Source organism: Gymnodraco acuticeps, unplaced genomic scaffold (assembly GCF_902827175.1).
Source record: "Gymnodraco acuticeps unplaced genomic scaffold, fGymAcu1.1, whole genome shotgun sequence".
Taxonomy (NCBI): Eukaryota; Metazoa; Chordata; class Actinopteri; order Perciformes; family Bathydraconidae; genus Gymnodraco; species Gymnodraco acuticeps.
The window spans coordinates 501,053-519,636 of NW_022989876.1; the positions used below are offsets into that span (position 1 = coordinate 501,053).

At 41.1% G+C, this 18,584-nt stretch overlaps 1 protein-coding gene across 3 annotated transcripts in view; it reads left to right on the forward strand.

Annotated features, from left to right (window-relative positions):
* slc8a3 (solute carrier family 8 member 3) overlaps positions 1-18,584 on the forward strand; it is a 203,148-nt gene that overhangs the window by 67,997 nt on the left and 116,567 nt on the right. Inside the window, exon 1 of one of the 3 annotated variants that reach the window (XM_034197902.1) lies at positions 6,455-6,546. The exons of the other annotated variants lie outside the window; for them this stretch is intronic. The gene's annotated coding sequence lies outside the window, so the exon portion shown is untranslated. Of the gene's footprint in view, positions 1-6,454; positions 6,547-18,584 lie in introns of those variants that run through there. 3 annotated transcript variants of the gene reach the window in all.

Sequence of the window (18,584 nt, forward strand, 5' to 3'; positions counted from 1 at the left end):
AGAAGAGGGGACACATGTTGATGTAGAAGAGACATGAAGAAGAGGGGACACATGTTGATGTAGAAGAGACATGAAGAAGAGGGGACACATGTTGATGTAGAAGAGACATGAAGAAGAGGGGACACATGTTGATGTAGAAGAGACATGAAGAAGAGGGGACACATGCTGATGTAGAAGAGACATGAAGAAGAGGGGACACATGTTGATGTAGAAGAGACATGAAGAAGAGGGGACACATGTTGATGTAGAAGAGACATGAAGAAGAGGGGACACATGTTGATGTAGAGGAGACATGAAGAAGAGGGGACACATGTTGATGTAGAAGAGACATGAAGAAGAGGAGACACATGTTGATGTAGAAGAGACATGAAGAAGAGGGGACACGTGTTGATGTAGAAGAGACATGAAGAAGTGGATTTTGAATAATAGGTCCCCTTTAATAGAGACAGAAAACCAGAAACCTAAACAGCAAATATCCCAAAAATTATGATTAGCCCTTTTCTTATCTGGTTAATACTATAAAATCTCCCCCCTACTGGTGTGTGCTTACTGGACCGATTTCAGCGTTCAATCCGCTGTTAGCTAACGGTAATGAGGATTCAGGGGACGGATGATAGCAGCACGCTCCATGGAGAGATTTAACGGCAGCGTTTCCCTCTGAGGCACCGTCCCTTATCCCGTCATTATTGGCGGAGACAATTGTGTGGTTAATCTCTTTAAGACAACAGAGGAGGGCCAATAATCTCATCAGAGACCAGAGGACAGACTCTGTGATGGGAAGAGTTCCTCCCTTTACACAACCTATCATCCTCCTCTCCTGGCACGCTGTGTGTGTGTGTGTGTGTGTGTGTGTGTGTGTGTGTGTGTGTGTGTGTGTGTGTGTGTGTGTGTGTGTGTGTGTGTGTGTGTGTGTGGTGTGTGTGTGTGTGTGTGTGTGTGTGTGTGTGTGTGTGTGTGTGTGTGTGTGTGTGTGTGTGTGTGTTAGCTGTCAAATGTGAAGGAAATTGAAGATGTGTTCATGTACAAACGGATGCAGTGTTGAGAGGACAGTGATCAGAGTAGAGCCCTATAGAGTGGTGTAGAGATGTCGTATTTCTGGGTTGGACCCTGAAGGCAGCATCTCCCTGGTTCCCTCCACAAAAAAACTATGGGATTTCTCCATTGGATTTTGGATTATTGTTGTAATCCAGTGGCGGATTTAGGATTGTAGGAGATCCGGGGCTTAGCCCAGGAGTTGTTGGGTTGGGGGGGGTTCAGGGGTACAGTGCTATTTTTTATAAGTGGGGGGTGGACCGAACATCCTTTAGGGGGGTCGTCGCCTCCTCTCGGGGGGTCCGGGGGTTCCCTCCCCGGGAAAGATTTTTTTTTAAATATTGAAGTTGAAAGCATCAATCTGGTGCACTTTGAGAGCAGCATTAACCCTACCTTAATAACACCTTAAAGCGGACAAAAGGCACTGGAGAACACTCATTAACACCCTGAAGCAAACTAATGCCTTAACTCACTCAAATAGTCATTTACTTATTAAGGTGAAACGAATGTGCGTAGAGTTTTAAAGGATGCGGATAGTCTCACCTTGATTCTGGCGCATTGCTTATCGTTTTATAGATCTATTCTCATCCACCATCTTTGTTTGTTTTGTAAAGAGTGTAAGAGTCACGTTTCTGAATCGGACACTCTGAGTGGATGCAGTCACAGCCAATCGGAGTCTGATTCAGAGGGTTGCCTGTCAGTTCTGTTGTTATGTGTACTGAAACGAGAGCCGGTATAATTCCACGCGTGAAAACAAAATACCAAATTGGAATACGTTATTTTAGTGTCTTAAAAGTAGACTGAGGTATGAAGGGTTAACGTTACATCTTAGGATAATTGTTAGTCATGTTCTGTATACATACTAACATATAAGGGTATACTTAGTGTGGTTACTCCATGTTTACTAGCTATAACATTAACGTTACATCACTCTTTTTCACTTCTTACTCAGTCAGCCAGAGTGCAGATATCACCATTAGATTCACAAACCTGAAACATCATCCATTTATTGACTGCTGGTGATGACATTGTTGTCAGCTGCTGATACTGCTGCTGCAGCTTGTGGCGCCGGCTGCTTCGATGACAATAACTTTCTAATATCCATAACTGTATAGGCTATTCGCTTAAAACTCGTCAGGCACTAGGAAGGATCACTTCTTCTTCAGGGCAGGCTACGCAGTACGCAGGCTAATGTCCCACAGTGGCTGCCTCTCTGGTGGACTCCGGTACTGCACATTACTCCCGAGACGTTTAAAAAAAAAAAAAAAAAGTAGCCACCCCCTAGCGCCGCCACAATCTCCACATATTTAAACCACTTAATGATCTTAGAAGTATAAAGCTAACGTGAGGCTATGGTACCCATGTACATGTCAAAATTATTCCCAAAGGTCAAGGAATACCATGATCATAACACCAGAGGGAGCTCCACAAATCATGTGAAACCCAGATTTGGCACAAAAAAGGGGGAATACACGTTTCGCAATTATGCCACATCAAGGTGGAACGCTCTTCCCACAACTGTAAAGGAAAGTAAAACTATACTTACCTTCAAAACCTCTCTTAAAGAGCACCTTCGGGGGAGAGCATTGCAAAACTGGCCCCGGTAATGGTACAAATCTCAACCTCTCGTACAATGGACAGCTTCCCCCCCCCCATCTATGTATATACTCGCATTTTAGACTCTGTTACTAACTGTATATCTGTAGACTTGGTATGTCTTAAATGTCCGGTTAGGATGTATTAGAACGAAATCTAAAATGAAAATTGTAAATAAGCCATCTGTATGTCAAATATGTCTTATATGTCTTATATGTCTTATATGTCTTATATGTCTTAAATGACATGATGAATTGGAAATGGGGGACCCTGATGTAAACAAGACGAAAGTCTTTCTCTGGTCTGCATCCCCTTAACAATTGTATGTTTTGAGCTGTACTGTACTGTACCCAATATACAAGCTGTTAATAAACTTTTCAATCAATCAATCAATCAATCAATCAGGCTATAAAGGAAGAAGATTGGGGCCACATGTGAACGTTTTGGAGATCTGAACAAACAGAAAACACATCCCTGATGGAGAAGAGGACAGCATTAATGGGATGCAATGGATCTTTTGTTCATATCTCCAAAAGTTGTTCTCACATGTGGCCCTAATCCTCTTGTGTGTGCTGTAAAATGGCTACAGGACGTTAGTTCTCAAAATGAGTCAAATAATACAATCTAAAAAGAGAAAATCACTATCAGACACGAGGGGGAAAAGGTTGGGAACCCCCGTTAGGAAACGCATTATGTCAATCAAGCTCCTCACAATATGTGTGTGTTAATGTGTGTGTTTGAATGTGTGTGTGATTGGTTAGCAGTTGGGGGTACATTTGGTTTTGTGCAGAGACAGAAAACACTAAAAACCTAAAAATAGACAGGGTCATGGATTTTCTCTGGATGGGGCCAAGTGTGTGTGTGTGTGTGTGTGTGTGTGTGTGTGTGTGTGTGTGTGTGTGTGTGTGTGTGTGTGTGTGTGTGTGTGTGTGTGTGTGTGTGTGTGTGTGTGTGTGTGTGTGTGTGCGCGCCCCATGCAGAGACCTCGACATCTCTGACTTTGAATGGAAACAAATACATTAGCACACACAAACACTTGAACACACTCCATGAAATTATGATCACTATTCACAGCCCGGGGTCCGGCATACACAATGCTACACACACACACCACACACACACACACACACACACACACACACACACACACACACACACACACACACACACACACACACACACACACACACACACACCACACACATCATGCATATGGCGTTTTTACAGTGCAATTCTCCACAGTTACCCATCCTTCAGGCTGTCTTCTGAAGTTAAAATGAGTCCCTTGATGAATTCCTAATTAAACAGCAGTGAGTGTTGGAACGATGGCCTCTGGGCTGCAGGGAGCGCCATAAACGTCACGAGGCCAATGAATCTGCACTGACCATCTTCTGAGAGACATTTCCTCCGTGAGGATTCATATGCTGCACGTTGGTTAGACTCTACCTAAACATTTTCCTCCGGAGTTAACGGGGTCAGAGGAGTTTTCTGGCCTCCTCTGCCTGCCAAACACAAAGGTTATAAAGTCCTGCTTTACATTCGTTTACACTTCCAATGTCCACTGTTTAAGGCTGGCAATAAGGTGGGGGAAGGAAGTGTTAACAACCACGTTCAACTCATTTATATCACAATTTTTCTATATAGTATTTGTCCCAGTAGTTGCTGAAATGAAAGGAACATAAATCATGTTTGAAGCAAAGACTGATGTTCCAGAGAGGACGTGCAGTTAACCCTATTCACATATTTTAAATCCTCTTCTGCTGATGTGCAGGTGTATATCAGTATGTAGTGTCTCTACTTTAAAGAGTCCTCTCCTGCTGATGTTCAGGTGTATATCAGTATGTAGTGTCTCTACTTTAAAGAGTCCTCTCCTGCTGATGTTCAGGTGTATATCAGTATGTAGTGTCTCTACTTTAAAGAGTCCTCTCCTGCTGATGTTCAGGTGTATATCAGTATGTAGTGTCTCTACTTTAAGAGTCCTCTCCTGCTGATGTTCAGCTGTATATCAGTATGTAGTGTCTCTACTTTAAAGAGTCCTCTCCTGCTGATGTTCAGGTGTATATCAGTATGTAGTGTCTCTACTTTAAAGAGTCCTCTCCTGCTGATGTTTCAGGTGTATATCAGTATGTAGTGTCTCTACTTTAAAGAGTCCTCTCCTGCTGATGTTCAAGTGTATATCAGTATGTAGTGTCTCTACTTTAAAGAGTCCTCTCCTGCTGATGTTCAGGTGTATATCAGTATGTAGTGTCTCTACTTTAAAGAGTCCTCTCCTGCTGATGTTCAGTTGTATATCAGTATGTAGTGTCTCTACTTTAAAGAGTCCTCTCCTGCTGATCTTCAGGTGTATATCAGTATGTAGTGGCTCTACTTTAAAGAGTCCTCTCCTGCTGATGTTCAGGTGTATATCAGTATGTAGTGTCTCTACTTTAAAGAGTCCTCTCCTGCTGATGTTCAGGTGTATATCAGTATGTAGTGTCTCTACTTTAAAGAGTCCTCTCCTGCTGATGTTCAGGTGTATATCAGTATGTAGTGTCTCTACTTTAAAGAGTCCTCTCCTGCTGATCTTCAGGTGTATATCAGTATGTAGTGTCTCTACTTTAAAGAGTCCTCTCCTGCTGATGTTCAGGTGTATATCAGTATGTAGTGTCTCTACTTTAAAGAGTCCTCTCCTGCTGATGTTCAGGTGTATATCAGTATGTAGTGTCTCTACTTTAAAGAGTCCTCTCCTGCTGATGTTCAGGTGTATATCAGTATGTAGTGTCTCTACTTTAAAGAGTCCTCTCCTGCTGATGTTCAGGTGTATATCAGTGTCTCTGTAACATGTCTGCATGCTTCAATGTTCAAAAGGCTCTTTATTTTTATCATACTGCCTGTGCTGTTGTTATTGGTCAACCGCTTAGAGAAGTCCCGCCCATAAACCTATCACGTACAATGTGTTGGAGCGCTAGCCAATAGGAGCGTGAGTGTTCCATAGTGCCATCACTGTGTTCTGGAAGTAAACAAAGTAGTCCAATGGATGTGTTTCAGACCGTTAACATGCACTAAAACCTATACACACTACCACTGATAACCCCAAAAAGCGGAATAGGGACCCTTTAATGGTTCTCATAAAGATGGTAGATGTGCACGTACAGTAACCATGCCGACTCCTCCCCCCCCATCTGCTCCCTTCACTGTAAAATCCACAGAATGCACAGGAGCATTTACACACACTCTCGCTCATGATTGTGCTTTCTGTTGCTGGATTAGAGATCGTCTGAGGCGTGACACACACAGGGTTTCTCTTTGTTCTGTCGGTGGCTCCTGCAGGTGTACAGTGAGTGATAGTACTACGCTCTAACTCAGGCCCAATGGGTACTGAATATATAATTGTATAATGACAGGGTGGTCTAGTAATAACTATAGAGGTACTTTTATTCGACTGTTTAGGTTTAGCGTTTTTGTTTGTCTTTTAATGTGCAAAAGTCTGATTAATAAAAAAAAGACTGGTTGAGAAACACACACAAAAAAGCCTCAAAGTTATGGTTAAAATCTGTTGCCAAAAACACCCCCTTTAAGTTTTCTCCCTAAAATTTCCCTCAAATATTCACTTTGAGTAAAATGTATATATGACATTTAAATTAAACAAATAAAAGAAAATGAAATAGTGAAGTATATCTTATCAAATCTCATCAATTAAAAAAAACTGTCATTAAAAAATGCAATAATAAAGCACCCTCTAAATAGGTCTATAGACAGGTATAAAATCTAGGAATAAAATAATTGGTGGCTGGTGAATAGAGGTTTTTGTATCCATGACAACAAGTGAGAGTGATATCAGCCAATGGGAGCGCAGAGTTAGATACTGGAGTCCGGAGAATGTGAGCGATGTACATGATGGAGCAGCTCCTCTCGTAAATCTGACAGTAACCTGAGCAGGTGAGCTCACAGTCACCGGCCCACTGAGGTGTGTGTGTGTGTGTGTGTGTGTGTGTGTGTGTGTGTGTGTGTGTGTGTGTGGTGTGTGTGTGTGTGTGTGTGTGTGTGTGTGTGTGTGTGTGTGTGTGTGTGTGTGTGTGTGTGTGTGTGTGTGTGTGTGGGTGGTCTAACATTACTATACTTGTGGGGACCTAAATCTGTTTACATAGTCACGTGTGGGGACTGGCTTCCCTTATGGGGACAAATTGGAGGTCCCCATGAGGGGAATCATTAATTTTAGGGTGAAGACTTGGTTAGGTTTAGGGTTAGGTTAAGGGTAAGGGTTAGGGTTAGGCATGTGTTGGTTATGGTTAAGGTTAGGATAAGTCTCCAGGAAATGCATGTAAGTCAATGTAATGTCCCCTGAAGTGATGTGTGTGTGTGTGTGTGTGTGTGTGTGTGTGTGTGTGTGTGTGTGTGTGTGTGTGTGTGTGTGTGTGTGTGTGTGTGTGTGTGCGTGTGTGTGTGAGAGAGTGTGTGAGGGTGTGTGTGAGGGACAGCTGCAGTCTTGTGTTGCAGGACAACATGTCTGCAGCTCCGTGTCCTCATGATTCCTCTCACAGTATTAATAAACCTGCTGTGTCCTCGCTGCACGAAGAACACAGCCGTCATTATGTTTGTTGGTTAAAGTACTTCCCTAATTAGCCAGATTCAACGTGATGATGAATTTAAATGTCATAATTACACCATAACAAATAGGGAATTTCTTAGCTTTAAAGTATTTTACTGATATTGACATTTGTTTCAGGAAATCATGTGTAGCACCGTCCAATCAGAAGCAAATTACAATGTAAACAGGAATGTATTTAAACAACACTAGTTGACGCATAACTGCCTAAAAAAAAAATATTATTAAAAGTTGTTTTTTTTAAGATTAAAAAGGAAGAAGAAGAAATATTTAGAAAAATAAATATATGACATCATATACAAATAAATTAAAAATATATATACAAGAAATACAAATGTTTTATAATAATTATTTTAAATTGAGTTTTATTTGTCTGTATATTTAGTATTACATTATATTGTATTAAGTAATTCTTTGATTTTTGGTTTTTCGTCGTATATCCACATTTAAAAAAAATGTATTTCTCAATAAATATAAAAACTGTTCATGTACCTGTTTTTTTAAATTATTACACTTTTTATTTCCAACTGTTTTGATTAAGCTCAATTTTATTTTCTCTTTAATATTTCCACATTTTTTATTTAACTATTCATCATTTTATTTTTACATTTCCAATGTATTTATTAAATGCGCTCTTATGCCTCCACATCCAGTCCCAGCTGCAGGCTCCTCACAGCGAGGCTTCACCTCTCCATCTGCTGAGTGTGTGTGTGTGTGTGTGTGTGTGGTGTGTGTGTGTGTGTGTGTGTGTGTGGTGTGTGTGTGTGTGTGTGTGTGTGTGTGTGTGTGTGTGTGTGTGTGTGTGTGTGTGTGTGTGTGTGTGTGTGTGTGTGTGTGTGTGTGTCCTGTTATATCCCAGATGACACGTTCGTCCTCTAACTGACATTGAGAAGTGATATCATATTTTATTGATCTCTCCTGACCTCTCACCCTGCAGCGCCTCGATCTCGCAGACCGTCGGAGCATCGACCGCTAAACGACTTAAGAAACGACTTTTTATCATTCAATTTTTCTGTTGCAGCCTCTGACAGTAAACAATACTTGACAAGGTGAATGTGACGTGGTTTCCTGGCTTGTTTTAAAGGCACAGAATGTATTTACGGTCGCTTTTGTGCAGACAGAATCAGAATCAGGTTTATTACCAGGTTTACACATACAAGGATTTGCTCTGCTGTATAATGGTGCAGGCATAACGAGGAATGAAGTCGTAAAAAAGGAATAAATATAGAATTATTTTACTTGAGAAAAAGTAGAAGTACTCAGATCTTGTACTTGAGTAAAAGTAGAAGTACTCAGATCTTGTACTTGAGTAAAAGTAGAAGTACCAGAGTGTAGGAATACTCTGTTACAGTAAAAGTCCTGCATTCAAAATGTTCCTCAAGTGAAAGTAGAAAAGTATTCTCATTAAAATATAGTGAAAGTAGCGACAGTAAAAGTAGTCATTGTGCAGATTGGTCCATTTCAGAATAATATATATGATATGTTTTATAATGATTGATCATGAAAGTGTTCTCAAAGCTGGTAAAGGTGCAGCTAGTTTGAATGACTTTGTATTCTGCAGGGTAGCTGGTGGATTTACTCCAGGTGGAACTAAAGTCTGATTCAACACTTGATTATATTTCACATCATTCATCCACATCTGTGAAGTAACTAAAGGGATTAAATACATGTAGTCGAGGAGAAGTACACCATTTACCTCTGAACTGTAGTGGAGTAGAAGTACAAAGAAGCATAACATGTAAAGTATAAGTACCTCAAAGTTGTACTTAAGTACAGTTCTTGAGTAAATGTACTTAGTTACTTATTGGTTCTCAATATAGGACTTTTACTGAGAGTATTATTTTCGTGTTTTATCACTACTTTTCCTCCAGTAAAGGATCTGGATGCCTCCTTGTTTGAGAGTGTTTTCTCTGGGTGGTCCCTGAGGGGGGGAGGAATATTAAATCTGATGTAAGTTTGTCGTCAGATTGACAGGAAATCATTGACCAATGTGTTTACGGGTTTTTTTTCAGTGATTGCTGGGGGGAAGCAATAATCAGACTATAATGAGTGCGGCCCATAATCCCTGCTCAGTGACAGAAAGCAGGCCCGCTTAATTAAGGCGCTGATTTCCCATGAGGCACTGGGGCCTTTTTATTCTCCTCTCCTCGTCCTCTTCCTGTCTGTGTTGGCTCGACTTGACTCTGGATTTTGAATAAAGGCAGTGCCATGATCTGACGAGGCTATAAAAGTGTTTTAAAAGTTTATTTATAACATTTTTTGGTGATTATAATTGATTTCCTGGCCTCTGTACGGGTCAGTTTACTTCTAGAAAGATGAGGGTTGTCTATTCAAGTTTTTAAGAACAGAAGTCTTTTTGATTGGACTGATAATAAGGTCTCCTTTCTGCAGTAAAGTGATAATAATTCACCTGTATTCCTGTGTTCTTGGGTTAGGGTTAGTTAATTATGCCAATTGTTCTAATGAGCAGAAAAAACGCCAAGCAATTTACATCAAAGTTAATGAGACTGCAGGACTGTATGAATGCATGGAAATAGAAATGTAAAGTAAAAAATGCCCAAATAAATGTCTAAAGAGGCAGGAAGACTAGACTAAAAAGGTTTAAAAAACAACAACAAAGAGAAAAATATAAATATATAAGAAACATTTTTGATAAAAACAGATAATTATCATAATTATATGTCAGCATTTATATGTGATCTTTAATCAAGTAAAGGTGAATTGTTGGAGGAGTTGGGATTTAAGATTTTCATTGCCAAAACTACAATAGCTATTAGCCGCTTTCACACCAAGTACTTTGCCGTACTTAGTTCCCAGCACTCATGCCCCGGCCACAAGAGGACGAAAACAGCTAAACGCATAGGATTAACGCAATCGCAAAAAAGCTTCCGTCCACACGCAATAGTCATCCGGATAGTGTCTGCCCACACGAGACCGCTCCGTTTAGCTCCAACCGCTGGAGAAGCTGCAGTACATATGCAGGAGCCTGTACGTGGCGCTGTAACTTCCTTCACAAAAGCAGCGAAGAAGCATGGTTGTCATGGTTGCCCTTCTGTTTATTCTCCGCGGTGGGGGCCGAGGGAACCGGGCAGAGTTGTTTTTCCTATATGACACTAAACAGTAACGCAAACGACCGTTTTCGTCCTTGTGTGGCCGGGGCATTAGTTCCCAGCACTTAGTTCCCCCATGGAATTAAAGAGCAGATCGCGTTCACACCGGAATAAATCCCTGAGGGAGGATTATGCAAATGAAGCCGCTGACGTCACTTCTTCTTCTTCTGCTTTGGGTTTACTGGCAGGCCGCAAACAACTTCACGGCGTATACTGCCACCTGAAGTCCCCGGAGTTGGGGACTGGCTTCAGTAGAAGCTGCTGGGACTCCTAGAAGCTTCTACTGAAGCCTACAGAGTAAATCGCCAGAACGCCGACACCTCCTCATCTCCACCGCTCCCATGTTTCCTTTTGTGTTGCCATAAATTAGTCTCTCTCCGTTGGTGCGCGGGGCTAATGCTAATGCTAATAATCCTAATGCCAGCAAATACAATGGTGGCTTCAAAAAACTTTTCCGAGTTTTACGGGGCGTGGTTTGCAATTCTCCCAGCCAATCAGACATTGGAACTTGTTTCTCCCCAGGAAAGTACCACCTCTCTAGCAGGGACTGAAAAGGGGGGGAAAGTTCTCATGAACTAAATTCTCTTTTTGGTGTGAACGCAAAATCTCAGGAACTATCGGAACTAAACGGGAAAAGTACTCCGGTGTGAAAGCGCCTATTGCGCAAACAATCAGTAAAGCCTTTGAATCTCAAAAACTTGGGTTGAAAAGTGAGTTTGAGAAGATATTTCCTTGCAGCTGTAGTTAAATGCTGTCATGAGTTAGTGTGCAAAGCAACTGAACAGACAGAGGAAGAGAAAACTTTGAAGAGAAATTGGAAAAGGTTTGATTCAGTTCAGACCTGAGAGCTTTGGGGTCGTTGGTGTTTTACAGAGAGGAGTAAAAGGTTGGATTTAATTGCAGCACTTTTACTGCTGCTGCTGCTTCTTCAGCCCGGAGGACATAAGTCCTGCTGGCTCCTGTGGAGAGAGGAAGAGGAGATTTGAGAAGAAGTGGAGATTGGATATCACATATCACCTCTTTTGATGTGGCACTCCACCGCAGAGGTTTCACACTTCCAGAGGTTACACAGTGTTATTTGTGGAAGAGCCAGAGAGGAGAGGGAGACAATAAATCTGCTGTCGGGGGGGAAGAGAGGCACGGCTTACTTCAGATGCAGTGTGTCTTAGCTGCAGAACAGAGAAGGAAACACTTGCTGTGTCTCAATTTTTATACTTATGTTCTTATATTTGCATTCTTTAAATGGGTCCCAATGCAAAGTATGGCAAACTGCATTGCACTATGAGAACCTGTATGATGTAATGCACTCCTAACGGTCAAAAAGTTGAGTGTGGACACCTCACTGAATGCCATCTTGGAAGTTGTGAGAGCAGCGTGTCCCCCAACCCTGAAAGAGTTCTCTCCTGCTGATGTTCAGGTGTATATCAGTATGTAGTGTCTCTACTTTAAAGAGTCCTCTCCTGCTGATGTTCAGGTTAATATCAGTATGTAGTGTCTCTACTTTAAAGAGTCCTCTCCTGCTGATGTTCAGGTGTATATCAGTATGTAGTGTCTCTACTTTAAAGAGTCCTCTCCTGCTGATGTTCAGGTGTATATCAGTATGTAGTGTCTCTACTTTAAAGAGTCCTCTCCTGCTGATGTTCAGGTTAATATCAGTATGTAGTGTCTCTACTTTAAAGAGTCCTCTCCTGCTGATGTTCAGGTGTATATCAGTATGTAGTGTCTGTGAAGTCAACTTGAAAAATCCTCACAGGAGATCAAGGGGTTAAAAAGTCGGGCTGATTGACAGAGTGGCAGCTGTCTGAAATCATTCTCTAATTGCTAATCAGCGTCGCTGCACCTTTAAAAGCAACGCACCTGAAAGAAGGGAGTAATCAAAGCTGGAAAGGGACAAACTAAAGAGCGTGCGTCCGTCCAGCAGCAGCCACGAACCAGCAGAATAAACGCGAAGAAGCAGCACTGGTACAGCCATAAAAAGCTGGAGAAGCAGCCGGTGAGAGACGAACTTTGTGTTTAGTCAAGTCATACAATTTGCCGTTCATGGCGCACGTTAGAACGTGCGTTCTAGTTCAGTGTCATTTGTTTGTTTGATGTCCTCAAGCTAAAGCAACATGATTGTTTATTTAAAAACGAGTGTGATTTGTTTATTGAGATATGTAGATTTATAAAAACGGTTTGCATGCTGCTAAGAATTCAGTCTATTATATTTGCATTTTTAATGAGACTGCATAAGTTAAAAACTGTTTAAAAACATAATTCATAAAAATACATTAAGAAAGTAAAAACAATATTCACAAGTGTTAAAAAGTAAGTAAAGCATGTATTTTTTCATTTATTATTTGATGTGCATTGTATTTACAGTAATTTTTTATTTTTCATTTAAGGTTTTTCTTACAACATAAGCTGTACTGCAACAACAAATACCAAAGTAAAGAAGAACTCAAAAGAAACAAAGTTGTGGTCATTGTATGAGTGAAACCCAGTGAAAACCTCCTATGGACTGTACCATCCCTTTCAAGCGGGGAAAACTGCAAATATACCCAAGGGCTTGACAGTGTCTCTACTTTAAAGAGTCCTCTCCTGCTGATGTTCAGGTGTATATCAGTATGTAGTGTCTCTACTTTAAAGAGTCCTCTCCTGCTGATGTTCAGGTGTATATCAGTATGTAGTGCCTCTACTTTAAAGAGTCCTCTCCTGCTGATGTTCAGGTGTATATCAGTATGTAGTGTCTCTACTTTAAAGAGTCCTCTCCTGCTGATGTTCAGGTGTATATCAGTATGTAGTGTCTCTACTTTAAAGAGTCCTCTCCTGCTGATGTTCAGGTGTATATCAGTATGTAGTGTCTCTACTTTAAAGAGTCCTCTCCTGCTGATGTTCAGGTGTATATCAGTATGTAGTGTCTCTACTGGGACATGTCTCCATGCTTCAATGTTCAAAAAGCTCTTTATTTTTCTCATACTGCCTGTGCTGCAGCACCTCTTTTCACCCTCTGTCTGAAACCAGAGCCCTGTCTGCCCATGGCCTCTGCCTCTATTTATCTCTGACTCCCTGCACCTCCTCCTCTTCCATGTTTCTCCCCCCTCCTCCCTCTCGGATCAGGGGTGTAAAGTCTCTAATCAGCTGTTGTTAAGGGTGTCATGTTGGAGTCAATAAATCATTAACACGTGAAGCTTAACACATTAGTGAAATACAGTTTATCAAACGAGAGCTCTGATGTGAACATTAACGTCCTTTTTACTTATTTGTAGTGCCGAGCAACATATTGATATTATACCCAAAATGTCTGCTGCATACAGCTTTAACACACACACACACCCACACTCACTGCTGCTGGACTCAGTGATTTTCTGCAGCTCACACAGCGGCGGGTGCCAGATGTTTGGATGGATGGATGAATTATTGATGATTGTCACAGATAAATGTTGCTTGATGTTCCCCACACGTGTTGGGCAGTAATTGGAACTCGTTTTGAATGTTTTCTGGCCATTTAACGCCCGTTATCAGTTGTTTTATTCAACTGTGAAAAAACCTAAAATATAGGGGCCAAACTTTGGCACATAATCAGATCTAACTGGATTTTAATGCCGTAAAAAATGTCTATTTTAAGATATTCTAACTATAATAACTTAGTGTACTGCTGCATTATAAACCAAGCAATGCTGCCTGTACGGAGCAGATATGTTTCCCCTCACAGCGTAATGTGGTTAAGTGCATGGTTGTTTTTATGTTTGCATGTTGCTGCAGTAATCGTGAGGCTGCAGTTGTGGTTTCTGCGTGCATAGTTCACATGCATGTCAGGAGGAAGCGCTGCGTGATCCCACCTGTCCATTAAACTCCAGCGCTTCCTCTTCCCTTCACTCCTGGGAAAAAGCTTGCTCTTGCAGCAGAAGCTCTGCAGACATCTCTCACAGCGATCTGAGGAAAGCCCTACCGCCGGGATGTAAAGAGAGAGGGATTGTTCTGCTGGTGTGCTAACAGGATCTCAGATAGTAGACTCCCCCCTCGGCAAATCACATGTACACGGCTATAGAAAGAGATGCAACCATGCGTTACATGAGTAATAGCATTTGAATTCCTCTAGAGATGCTTGGATTGTATATTAATATGTATACACAGGGTTGGGAGGGTACTTTAAACATGTATTCCAAAAGACTTACTAATTCATTGTTAAAAAATTACCTTATTTAAGTTTCACAATATAAAAGTAATGCAACCTGAATACTTACCTCAGTATCAAATGCATTGCAAATAAATACAAAATAAAATAAATATCCCACGTAATATACACATATTAAAGAGGCCCTATGCTTTTGGGGGTTTTCCCTCTCCTGTAGTGTTCTATAGGTTTCTGTGCATGCAAATGGTCTGCAGAGGCATCCCTGTGTTCCCTCCAGAGGGTGTTTCTCTGCGCTCCAACGCATTGCACGTGATAGGCTAAGGGGCGGGACATCTCTAAGTGGTTGACCAATCACAACAGAGCTGGCCAGCTAACCAATCAGAGAAGACTGGGCTCTGGTTTCAGACAGAGGGTGAAAAGAGGTGCTGCAGCACAGGCAGTATGAGAAAAATAAAGAGCTTTCTGAACATTAAAGCATGGAGACATGTAGAGACACTACATACTGATATACACCTGAACATCAGCAGGAGAGGACTCTTTAAAGTAGAGACACTACATACTGATATACACCTGAACATCAGCAGGAGAGGACTCTTTAAAGTAGAGACACTACATACTGATATACACCTGAACATCAGCAGGAGAGGACTCTTTAAAGTAGAGACACTACATACTGATATACACCTGAACATCAGCAGGAGAGGACTCTTTAAAGTAGAGACACTACATACTGATATACACCTGAACATCAGCAGGAGAGGACTCTTTAAGTAGAGACACTACATACTGATATACACCTGAACATGAGCAGGAGAGGACTCTTTAAAGTAGAGACACTACATACTGATATACACCTGAACATCAGCAGGAGAGGACTCTTTAAAGTAGAGACACTACACACTGATATACACCTGAACATCAGCAGGAGAGGACTCTTTAAAGTAGAGACACTACACACTGATATACACCTGAACATCAGCAGGAGAGGACTCTTTAAAGTAGAGACACTACATACTGATATACACCTGAACATCAGCAGGAGAGGACTCTTTAAAGTAGAGACACTACATACTGATATACACCTGAACATCAGCAGGAGAGGACTCTTTAAAGTAGAGACACTACATACTGATATACACCTGAACATCAGCAGGAGAGGACTCTTTAAAGTAGAAACACTACATACTGATATACACCTGAACATCAGCAGGAGAGGACTCTTTAAAGTAGAGACACTACATACTGATATACACCTGAACATCAGCAGGAGAGGACTCTTTAAAGTAGAGACACTACATACTGATATACACCTGAACATGAGCAGGAGAGGACTCTTTAAAGTAGAGACACTACATACTGATATACACCTGAACATCAGCAGGAGAGGACTCTTTAAAGTAGAGACACTACACACTGATATACACCTGAACATCAGCAGGAGAGGACTCTTTAAAGTAGAGACACTACACACTGATATACACCTGAACATCAGCAGGAGAGGACTCTTTAAAGTAGAGACACTACACACTGATATACACCTGAACATCAGCAGGAGAGGACTCTTTAAAGTAGAGACACTACACACTGATATACACCTGAACATCAGCAGGAGAGGACTCTTTAAAGTAGAGACACTACACACTGATATACACCTGAACATCAGCAGGAGAGGACTCTTTAAAGTAGAGACACTACATACTGATATACACCTGTATGCTGATGATTCCACAATGTACAGCATCAACATGCAGTGAGTTAAACTATCTACTTAAAATAGAGATTAAAGCCATAGCAGACTGGGTCAACAATAACAAACTGGTACTCAACATTGCAAAAACAAAAGCAATGGTGTTCGGATCCAGACATATGTTAAGCAGCGATCCTCATTAAGCCTGACGCCGGCTGGTCAGCCAGTGGAACAGGTACACGAGACTAAGTTGCTTGGCATTGTTCTTGATTCTGGTTTACGGTGGACAAAGCAAATTGACAGTATCGTAACTAAAATGGGAAGGAGCATAGCTGTGGCGAGAAAATGTACAAAGTATGTAACACTTACACCAACCACTTTGAAACAAGTCATTCAGTCTCTGGTTTTGTCACATCTTGAGTACTGTCCGGTCATATGGTCATCAGCAGCAAAAACACATTTACAGAAATTACAAATAGCTCAAACAAGGCTGCCAGACTAGCTCTCCACTGTTCGAAGCGCACTCATATTGAAGTTATGCATAAAAACCTATCATGGCTTCCAGTTGAGAGACGTCTGCAATCTCGTGTTATCACTTTTCTAAAAAAGTCCAATTTAGCAAAAAAACACAGTATTTTTATGATCAAATAGTTTACACAAGACGAGCATGACCATAAGCTACATCAGGCCATCTACTGGCACCTAAACCCAGGACACATCTTCTGAACTCTTCTGTGTCTTATAGAACTATAAAGGAATGGAACTCATTGCCAAACTACCTTACTGAAATAGAGTCCAGAGCCTCTTTCAAGAAGAGATTGAAGGGCCATCTAATGACCATGTACCCTTGTGAACTGTGAACCCTAACTTAATTTAATTTGATCGCATGTTGTTGATGATATTGGTGATGTTTTTAATGTTGTTAATGATGTCAGGACTTATGTCCTAAATGTTGCTGTGTTATTGTTGTATTGTTTTAAGTGTCAGACCCCAGGAAGAGTAGCTTTTGTCGAGAGCAAAAGCTAATGGGGATCCTTAATAAACATAAACATAAACCTGAACATCAGCAGGAGAGGACTCTTTAAAGTAGAGACACTACATACTGATATACACCTGAACATCAGCAGGAGAGGACTCTTTAAAGTAGAGACACTACATACTGATATACACCTGAACATCAGCAGGAGAGGACTCTTTAAAGTAGAGACACTACATACTGATATACACCTGAACATCAGCAGGAGAGGACTCTTTAAAGTAGAGACACTACATACTGATATACACCTGAACATCAGCAGGAGAGGACTCTTTAAAGTAGAGACACTACATACTGATATACACCTGAACATCAGCAGGAGAGGACTCTTTAAAGTAGAGACACTGCATACTGATATACACCTGAACATCAGCAGGAGAGGACTCTTTAAAGTAGAGGACACTCACATACTGATATACACCTGAACATCAGCAGGAGAGGACTCTTTAAAGTAGAGACACTGCATACTGATATACACCTGAACATCAGCAGGAGAGGACTCTTTAAAGTAGAGACACTACATACTGATATACACCTGAACATCAGTAGGAGAGGACTCTTTAAAGTAGAGACACTGCATACTGATATACACCTGAACATCAGCAGGAGAGGACTCTTTTAAAGTAGAGACACTAGTACATACTGATATACACCTGAACATCAGCAGGAGAGGACTCTTTAAGTAGAGACAACTAGTAGCATACTGATATACACCTGAAAATCAGCAGGAGAGGACTCTTTAAAGTAGAGACACTACATACTGATATACACCTGAACAATCAGCAGGAGAGGACTCTTAAAGTAGAGACACTACATACTGATATAACCTGAACATCAGCAGGAGAGGACTCTTTAAAGTAGAGACACTAGTACATACTGATATACACCTGAACATCAGCAGGAGAGGACTCTTTAAAGTAGAGACACTACATACTGATACACACCTGAACATCAGCAGGAGAGGACTCTTTAAAGTAGAGACACTAGTACATACTGATATACACCTGAACATCAGCAGGAGAGGACTCTTTAAAGTAGAGACACTAGTACATACTGATATACACCTGAACATCAGCAGGAGAGGACTCTTTAAAGTAGAGACACTACATACTGATATACACCTGAACATCAGCAGGAGAGGACTCTTTTAAAGTAGAGACACTACATACTGATATACACCTGAACATCAGCAGGAGAGGACTCTTTAAAGTAGAGACACTACATACTGATATACACCTGAAACATCAGCAGGAGAGGACTCTTTAAAGTAGAGACACTACATACTGATATACACCTGAACATCAGCAGGAGAGGACTCTTTAAAGTAGAGACACTACATACTGATATACACCTGAACATCAGCATATGTCCTTTTTAAATTGGAAGTTTGACATTTAAAGTGCTCATTAATGTTTTAAGAG